The sequence below is a fragment of the Chiloscyllium plagiosum genome, unplaced genomic scaffold, assembly GCF_037043375.1.
Source record: "Chiloscyllium plagiosum isolate Xiang-an unplaced genomic scaffold, Cpla_swu_hap1 HiC_scaffold_11, whole genome shotgun sequence".
NCBI lineage: Eukaryota > Metazoa > Chordata > Chondrichthyes > Orectolobiformes > Hemiscylliidae > Chiloscyllium > Chiloscyllium plagiosum.
The window spans coordinates 67,325,237-67,334,248 of record NW_028270149.1 but is presented as its reverse complement, the minus strand read 5'-3'; the positions used below and the strand labels follow the sequence as shown (position 1 = coordinate 67,334,248).

The 9,012-nt window shown below is 40.4% G+C and overlaps 1 long non-coding RNA gene across 1 annotated transcript; it reads left to right on the top strand.

The window, feature by feature from the left end:
• Positions 1–6,731: 6,731 nt before the first annotated feature.
• Positions 6,732–8,194, top strand: LOC122557481 (uncharacterized). Its single transcript, XR_006313847.2, has 3 exons — positions 6,732–6,867; positions 6,955–6,990; positions 7,874–8,194. It is a non-coding gene; the product is annotated as an uncharacterized LOC122557481 (long non-coding RNA).
• The last annotated feature ends 818 nt before the right edge of the window (positions 8,195–9,012 follow it).

Sequence of the window (9,012 nt, the reverse complement as noted above, 5' to 3'; positions counted from 1 at the left end):
TTTGCCCAAAATGTCAAATTCTCCTGCTCCTTGGATGCTGCCTGACTTGCTGTGCTTTTCCAGCACCACACTTGACTCTTGTGAATCAGTAATCCTCCATGTTAAACATCACTTGGTGGCTAGAACGCAGAAAATTATCTCGGTGGGAGATATCCATGTCTATCACCAAGAGTAGCTTGGCAATACTGCTAAAACTAGAGTCCTCAAACTAAACTAGATCCTAGCTGCGAGACTAGGTCTGCAGCAGGTTATGAGGGAACCAACAAGAGGACAAAACATATTTGATCCCATCCTCTCAAGTCTGCCTGCAGCAGATACATCTGTCCATGACAGTATCTGTAAGAGTGACCACTGGACAGCCCTTGAGAGATTTAACCCTATCTTCAAATCAAAAATACCTTCCGTCATGTAGTGTGGCACCATTACTATGCAAATCCAAGAGACGTTGTGATCTATCAGCGGCAGCAGAATTATATCCAATCTGCAACCTTATGGTCTTGTGTATTCCCAGCTCCACCAGTACCATCAAGCCAAACAAAAATTAAACCTGATTCAATGAAGGGTGTGGGAGAGCATACCAGGGAGTACAGAATTCATGCCTAATAATGGGGTGTCAACTTGGTGAAGCTATAAAACAAGATGAGTTGTGTGCCAAGTGACATAAGCAGCAAGTGTTCATCACAGCTAGGCAATTCCACAACTAATGAATAAGACCTATTCTCTCTAGTTCAGCCACATCTAGTCATGAACAGTGGTGGATAGTTAAACAGTTCATTGGAGAAGGAACCTTCTAAAATATCTCCATCCTCAAAACTGGGGGTTCCCCACCACAACAGTGCTGATATGTTACATCATAAAATGTTTGCAACAATCTTCAAACTGAAGTAACAGATAGATGATCCATCTTGGCCTCCTCCAAATATCCCCAGAATCACAGATGCCAGTTTCCCCCCAGTCCAAGTAATCTACATGTTAGCAAGAAATGGCAAGACACACACATTGAATTCTGCAATAATGGTGAGCACCAACACAATTCCAGTATAGCTCTAAAGAAATGTGCACTCGAACTTGCTATGCTCAGTACAGCTACAACATTGGCCTCTACCTGACAGCAGAGGAAATTGCTTGGGTACACCAAAAGTAGGACAAAGCAGCTTGGGCCAATTACAACCCCATCAGTCAAAGATCATCAGTAAAGGGGTGGGAGCTGTCATTATTTATGCTAGCAAGCAGTACTTGCTCAGCAGTAATGTGCTCACTGACACCGAGTTTGGGTTCTATCAGGGCCTCTCAGCTCCAGTATTCATAACAGCTCTCATCACCTCATTCCTGATGAAGGGCTTATGCCTGAAATGTCGATTCTCCTGCTCCTCAGATGCTGCCTGACCTGCTGTGCTTTTCAAGCACCACACTCTTCGACTCTGATCTCCAGCATCTACAGTCCTCACTTTCTCCTAATTGATTATAACAGCCTTGATCCAAGCATGGACAAAACAACTGAAATCCAGAGGCAAGGTGAGAGTGACAGCCCTTGACATCAAGAATGTGCCATCAAGAAGACCTAGCAAATTTAGAGTTAATAGGAAACAAAAATGAAGCTCTCCACTGGTTGGAGTCATAGGTGGTGCAAAGGAAAATGATTGTGTTTGAAGTTCGGCATTATAGCATTACCGCCAAAAGGCCTCAGGGCGTAAAGTTAGAGTCCAACCAGAACAGAGGATTACTCTCTTAATACAGACTGAAAACTAGTGGAGATTAACCTGAAGTTCGCCACACCTTAGGCAAGGGGAGAGTTTGAGAAGGAGAATTGAATCCATGTTGTTGGCATCACTGTGCTTTGCAAACCAGCTGTCCAGCTAACTGACCCCCAAAAGTAGACTTGTAGTGGCAAGCGAAGTGGGATAAATGTTAATGGCCAAAATGGGTATTCTAAATGATCTTGGGGAGAAATATGGTGTACAGGTTAACCATGCCTTCACTCTGAGAATATCTACTGGGCATATGAGAAAGAAGCTGTATCATTCATGGTATCAGATCACATGGAACTATAACCTGTGTTTGTAGGATTCAAGAAAGAAATCCTGAATTACCTTCCTTCTAAATGGTTGTGTTCAATGAAGCCTTTTAAGACTCATTCGCTAGAGTGTAGACAGATATTAGGACAAAGGGTGACGTGATCAACTATGTCAAAGGAGGAATAGTTTACCTTTGTCAATTCACAAAGGATTTCATTTGCTTAAAGATTAACTCAAAGCTGTTTTGATGCTACAGCAGTTGCAAAAACCTGTTTGAGAGATTCAGGTGTAGAATTCCAGGAAATATGAGCACGGAGGCATGTAAGAATTCTGAAGAAGAAGGGGAAGATGGAGACGATGAACATCATTGATAATGTTGAAAAGAATTATGGGAAAGAAAAGCTAAATCTTATTGTCTTGCAACGACCATGAAGTATTAATGTATTTCCTTACAAAAGGCTTTTCCTTTCATATGGAAAATGAAGAGCTAATTCAATTGAGACGTTCTGATGTTTCACGAACGGATAGGGTGGTTGGAAAGAATTACTTCGACTAAGGGTGGATCCAGGACAAGGATATAGCTTTCCAATTAAAGCATGGGCATTCAGGGATGATATCAGGAAGTAGCCTTCACACTAAGTACTGGGAAAAACCAGGGACCCTCCTCAAATAGGTGAATGTCTCCTGTTGTCATTCTCCTGTCTCCCTATGCAAAGCTAGGAGAAAGCAACAAAGTGGATTCATATTTAGGTTGATACATTGTTGCAAATATTTTCAGAGGAGCAATGACCATGGTAGCATTACAGTATTCAGAAAGTTAGCAAAACAACGTGAAGACTGAAGATTGAAAGACAGAGAAACTGGATTCCCTAGCTGCAGTCTTGCATCTTATTTGGTAACTCAGAATAAGGCAGAAGGTTTCTCAATGAACACTTGTTTGCAGACAGTTGCTCAATGAAGGCCTAACCTGTGATTGTCGGTTGTCTTGTCTACATTCCTCAGGTAACAGATGTCATCTCTCATTGGCTTGGCAGATGTCTCCTCAGCTCGAAATTTTCTCATACCTTCAATCAGGGGCAAAATATAAGGAACATTAATTCTGCTGAATAGCTTTTACAGCAAACCATACAGTCATTTAAAAAGTAGGTTCATTTTTTTTTAGAGTTTTGGTGTGTTTTTTTTTGTTGCATGGTATGTCATGACTATTGTTCCCATATTTTAGCAGCAATGACAAATATCTGATGAAGGTAGAGGGCCCAGATGGTGTTCCTGAATAAGACCACTTTACTGCCAAGAACATGCGCTGTCGCATAATATAAAATTACAGTTCCAAAGTGTTGCATCTAACAATTCTCAAATGCTCAATGTAATGGATGAGAGTAAAGGTTTTGTGTGCAAGGAGGATCACTTTAGAGCTGATTCTCAGAGGTGTTGGAAGGCTGCATGTGCAATTATTGCTGTGAAAAATAGACTGCTCGATAGAGAGAGAGCAAACCAGTCTCATCAGTGTACTATTTTTCTTCTACCTTCAATTTTATCCAATCTATTCCACGCCTTACACTGAATTATGGGGAGGCACGGTCTCACAGACACTAACTACCCTCTGCTATCTTGGTGCAGTGGCTGTTCTTCATATAACAAATTATTCAAATATAGGTCACGTCGCAGTTAAGCCCCATATAATCTCACATGTATTAAATATTAGGTTGTACAAAAGGCCTGGATCTCTGGCTACTTGTGAATGTTTTGCCAAGAATAGAAACCCCATGGAGTTTCCTTTCCTGAAGTTTGGAGTGTGGAGAAAAATCTTTTCTTCTTGTCAACATTTTGTTTGAGATAAGGCAGCTCAAAGCAGAACGACACAATCATTAATTGCAGTCATTTACTAAACAAATAAAAGCCATTCATGTTTATGTCAATTTTCTAAAGGCCTCGGAAAAGCTCCAGAGATGTAGAGGAAAGGATTGCAATGATTATTCTGGATAGGAATGAGAGTAACAGGGTAGTTGTTACGGAGGACTTCAACTTTCCAAATATTGACTGGATATGCTATAGTTTGAGTACATTAGATGGGTCAGTTTTTGTCCAATGTGTGTAGGAGGGTTCCTGACACAGTACGTAGACAGATCAACAAGGGGCGAGGCCACATTCGATTTGGTACTGGGGTAATGAACCTGGCCAGGTGTTAGATTTTGAGGTAGGTGAGCACTTTGGTGATAGTGACCACAATTCGGTTACATTTAATTTAGTGATAGAAAGGGATAGGAACATATCGCATGGCAAGAGTTCTTGCTGGGGAAAAAACAATTACTATGCAGTTAGGCAAGATTTAGGATGCAAAGGATGGGGAAGGAAACTGCAAGGAATGGGCACGATTGAAATGTGGAGCTTATTTAAGGAATAGCAAGGAAGTCCTTGATAAATATGTACCTGTCAGGCAGGGAGGAAGTGTTCGAGTGAGGGAGCTGTGGTTTACTAAAGAAGTTGAATCTCTTGTCAAGAAGAAGAAGGAGGCTTATGTAAAGATGAGACATGAAGGCTCAGTTAAGGTGCTTGAGAGTTACAAGTTAGCCAGGAAGGACCTAAAGAGAGAGCTAGGAAGAGCCAGGAGGGGACATGAGAAGTCTTTGGCAGGTAGGATCAAGGAAAACCCTAAAGCCTTCTATAGGTATGTCAGGAATAAAAGAATTGTCTAGACTAAGATTAGGGTCAGTCAAGGACAGTTGTGGGAAGTTGTACATGGAGTCTGAGGAGATAGGAGAGGCACTAAATGAATATTTTTCATCAGTATTCACACAGGAAAAAGACAATGTTGTCGAGGAGAATACTGAGATACAGGCTAATAGATGAGACTGGGATTGTGGTTCATAAGGAAGAGATGTTAGCAATTCTGGAAGTGTGAAAAAAGATAAGTTCCCCAGGCAAGATGGGATTTACCTGAGGATTCTCTGGGAAACCAGGGAGGCCATTGCAGAGCCTTTGGCTTTGATCTTTATGTCTTCATTGTCTGCAGGAATACTGCCAGAATACTGGAGGATAGCAAATGTTGTTCCCTTGTTCAAGAAGGGGAGTAGAGTCAACCCTGGTAATTATAGACCAGTAAGCCTTACTTCGGTTATGGGTAAATTGTTGGAAAGGATGATAAGAAATAAGATTATTAATCATCTAGAAATGAAAAATTTGATTTGGGATCGTCAACACGATTTTGCGAAGGGTAGGTCATGGCTCACAAACCTTATTGAGTTCTTTAGGAAGGTGACCAAACCGGTGGATGAGGGTAAAGCAGATGTTGTCATGTATATGAATGTCAGTAAGGCATTTGATAAGGATCCCCACGGTAGGTTATTGTAGAAAATATGGAAGCATGGGATTGAGGGTGATTTAGTGGTTTGGAACCAAAATTGACTAGTTGTAAGAAGACAGAGGATGGTGGTTGATGGGAAATGTTCAGCCTGGAGTTCAGTTACTAGTGGTTTAACACAAGGAGCTGTTTTGGGGCTACTGCTGTTTGTCATTTTCATAAATGACCTGGATGAGGATGTAAAAGGATGGGTTCGTAAATTTGCAGATGACACTAAGGTCAGTGGAGTTGTGGACAGTGAGGAGGGATGTTGCAGGTTACAGAGGTATATAGATAAGCTTCAGAGCTGCTGAGAGGTGGCAAATGGAGTTTAATGTGGAAAAGTGTGAGGTGATTCACTTTAGGAGGAGTAACAGGAATAAAGAGTATTGGGCTAATGGTAAGACTCTTGGCAGTGTAGATGAGCAGAGAGATCTCGGTGTCCATGTACATAGATCACTGAATGTTGCCACCCAGGTTGATAGGATTGTTAAGAAGGCGTACAGTGTGTTATCTTTTATTGGTAGAGGGATTGAGTTTCGGAGCCATGAGGTCCTGTTACAGCTGTGCAAAATTCTGGTGTGGCCTCACTTGGAGTATTGCATACAGTTCTGGTTACCACATTATAGGAAGGATGTTGAATCATTGAAAAGGCTGCAGAGGACATTTACCAGGATGTTGCTTAGTATGAAGGGAAGGTCTTATGAAAAAAGGCTGAGGGATTGAGGCTGTTTTTGTTAGAGAGAGGAAGGTTGAAAAGTGATTTAATAGAGAATACAAGGTTATCAGAGGATTAGGTAAAGTAGACGGTGAGAGCCTTTTTCCTCGGATGGTGATGGCTAGCAAGAGGGGACATAGCTTTAAACTGAGGGGTGATAGATATAGGACGGAGGTCAGAGGTGGGTTCTTTACTCAGAGTAGTAAGGGTGTGGAATGCCCTGCTTGCAACAGTAGTGACTTGCCAACTTTAAGGGCATTTAAATGATCATTGGATAAACATATGAATGATAAAGAAATCGTGTAGGTTAGATGGGCTTCAGATAAATTTCACAGGTTGGAGCAACATCAAGGGCCCAAGGGCCTGTACTGTGCTGTTATATTCTGTTATTTTATTCAGATTCGTATCTATTTATATGCATTATATTTCCAGTAACCTATCTGCCATGTGCTATGTCCAGCCCATGATCACATTGCTGTTTCTGACTCATGCTCCACAAAACTGACACAGCTATGTATGGTGTGAATGAGAGCTGTTATGAGAACAGGAAGTTCTATTAAAATATATAGATCCCCAAGAATCAGCAGATGGATTTGGTCTATTAGGAGAGGAAACACCAATGCAGTGAATGAAGTTGGGACAGCTGGTCTTTATTAATTTGTATTCATATTCTAGGCGTCCTTGATGGGCCTATAATTTGCAAGTTTTCAGAATATGCTAAATTCTGTGCAAGTGTCTGAATTGTCAACACTGCTTGAAAACAACAGGCTAATCATGATGAATCGGAGAATTGGGTTTGTGTCTGACAAACTTTGTTCAATTCAGAAATCTTCAGTGTGACGTATGAGTATGATGAAAGTTCATGCATTTTCACCTTTCAGGGCAACATCTTAAAGAAAGGAGAGAGAAGAAAGGCGGTAGACATTATATTTCTTACTTGTCTTTGCATGAATTTATTTGAGCAATATCATGAAATGATAATTGGTGTGAACAGGTCTTGCAGTAACATTTGGCTGACAATTAATTTTTGAGTTGAAGCATGTTCTGTTGTCCTTGTACAAAACCTTGGTCATGCTTTGTTTGGAATATCTTCTCCTCATTTGGTAATCTCATGAAGGGTGAAATTCAGGCTTTGGAAATGGTGCACTGAAGTTCTAAAAAATAAATTCTTTAAATAAAGCATTTTCACTACCAAGATAACCTAAGAGTGCTTACATTTTATGGAAATGCAGTGATCTAATTGAAGTTAGTAAAATAATGAAGTGAATGGTTTGTGTTCAACTGGCCACAATTAAATAGGCTAGGGAAGACCAATGGTCATGATTTGAAGTTGTATAAGGACAGATGGAGATAAAATGTTTCAGAAGGTATTTTTCCTTCTCCCTGAGAATAATGATTACCCTGGAATAGATTGCTCATTCAGTGAATTCGCAATTTGCAGAATTTCTCCAAGCAAGAACTGCTATTGTTTAGACTGGGGTAAAGATCAGTGCTGCATGGAGTTGAGATCCAGGGACCTCCTGGACAAGTATTTATGGTGGATTGGTTGGGGATAAATTTCCCAGATATTTTCACCATTTTGCCTGAATTGTTTTTCATCCAGTGTTTCATTTTTCCCAAGAGATCATATGGCTTTTGGGTGGGGTGGAGAATGTATGAATTGTGAAACATTAGGCTTTCACCATTATGTTATGTGTGGTGTGGGGGGTGGGGGGAGTGGGGGGGAGGTTATGGTGGGAATGGAAATGGGTTGGATGGAAGTATCCATCAGTGTTCATATCTTTGTCCTGACGTTTGCAGGGAGACATGACAGGAAGAGAGAAAGCTAGGATTAATGAGAACGGGACAGAAGAAAAAGAAATGCTGGCACAAACAGAAAGAGGAGAGGAAAGCAAAAGGAACAAAAGAGGTGAAAAGAAAAAAAATGGACCGACTGAAATAGCATCTCACCAACTTTCTCAGCAATGCACCAAAGCACTTCATATTAGTTTTTATTTTGAATTGCGATCATTGATGATTTGTGAGCAAATGTGGTAAACATTTTGCTCATAAGGTGCCAAAATAAAATTTTCTATAATATAGGTTGCAAACTGTTTAATCATTTAATGTTCTGAGTCTAAATGCCTATATTTTATTCTCTTTATGGTATTTGCATTAATTCAATGTTACTTGGAAGTTGGTGTAATGAACCTGTACTGAAGAGGTTAGCCTTCAGCTTCTAGAACATGATTTGTTTTCTCCTTTGAACAACTGCCACAGAGGACTGACATAAAATAAAGGTATCATTACTGCTGCATGAAATGTGGACATTCATGACAATGATCCTGTGCCAGTCATCACTGACTACTTGACAATGATCGAGTAGAAACTCTTGTGCTTAATCATTGTCTGGGCATTTTGTATTAGGGCAATCAATAATGCCTTGGACTTTGGATAATTCTGCCAGGAGGAAGAATTGCAGTCGTTCTCTCATAAGATTGCCAGTTTTACATGGAAGAAATGATGACAGAGTCTGCAGTGGTGTGTAATGCATCAGTATCCTACTCAATGTGTCTGTTCTGTGCAGACTGATGGATACTGTCTAATTACCCAGAGATAGCTCAGAAGCAGCCAAACACAATACAGGTTCAATATTACAGCCATTGTCAAAGCAGTTATGAAAAGAATAGCTTATATAATATCATGCATGACCTCAGGATGATCCAAAAGAGTTTACAGTTAATTGCAAACTTTGCAAGTGTGGTCACTGTCATAATGAATGAAATACAGTGGTCAGTTGGTACAGTTCAGTTTTTCCATTAATAACAATGAGAAAATGAACAAATCACTTGCTTTAGGTGTTGGTTGAGGGATAATTGTTGGTCAGGGCCGAAATTACAGCTCAACTGTTCTTCTGCAAAACATTGACACTGGATCTTGTATGTCTGCTTGAGAGAGCA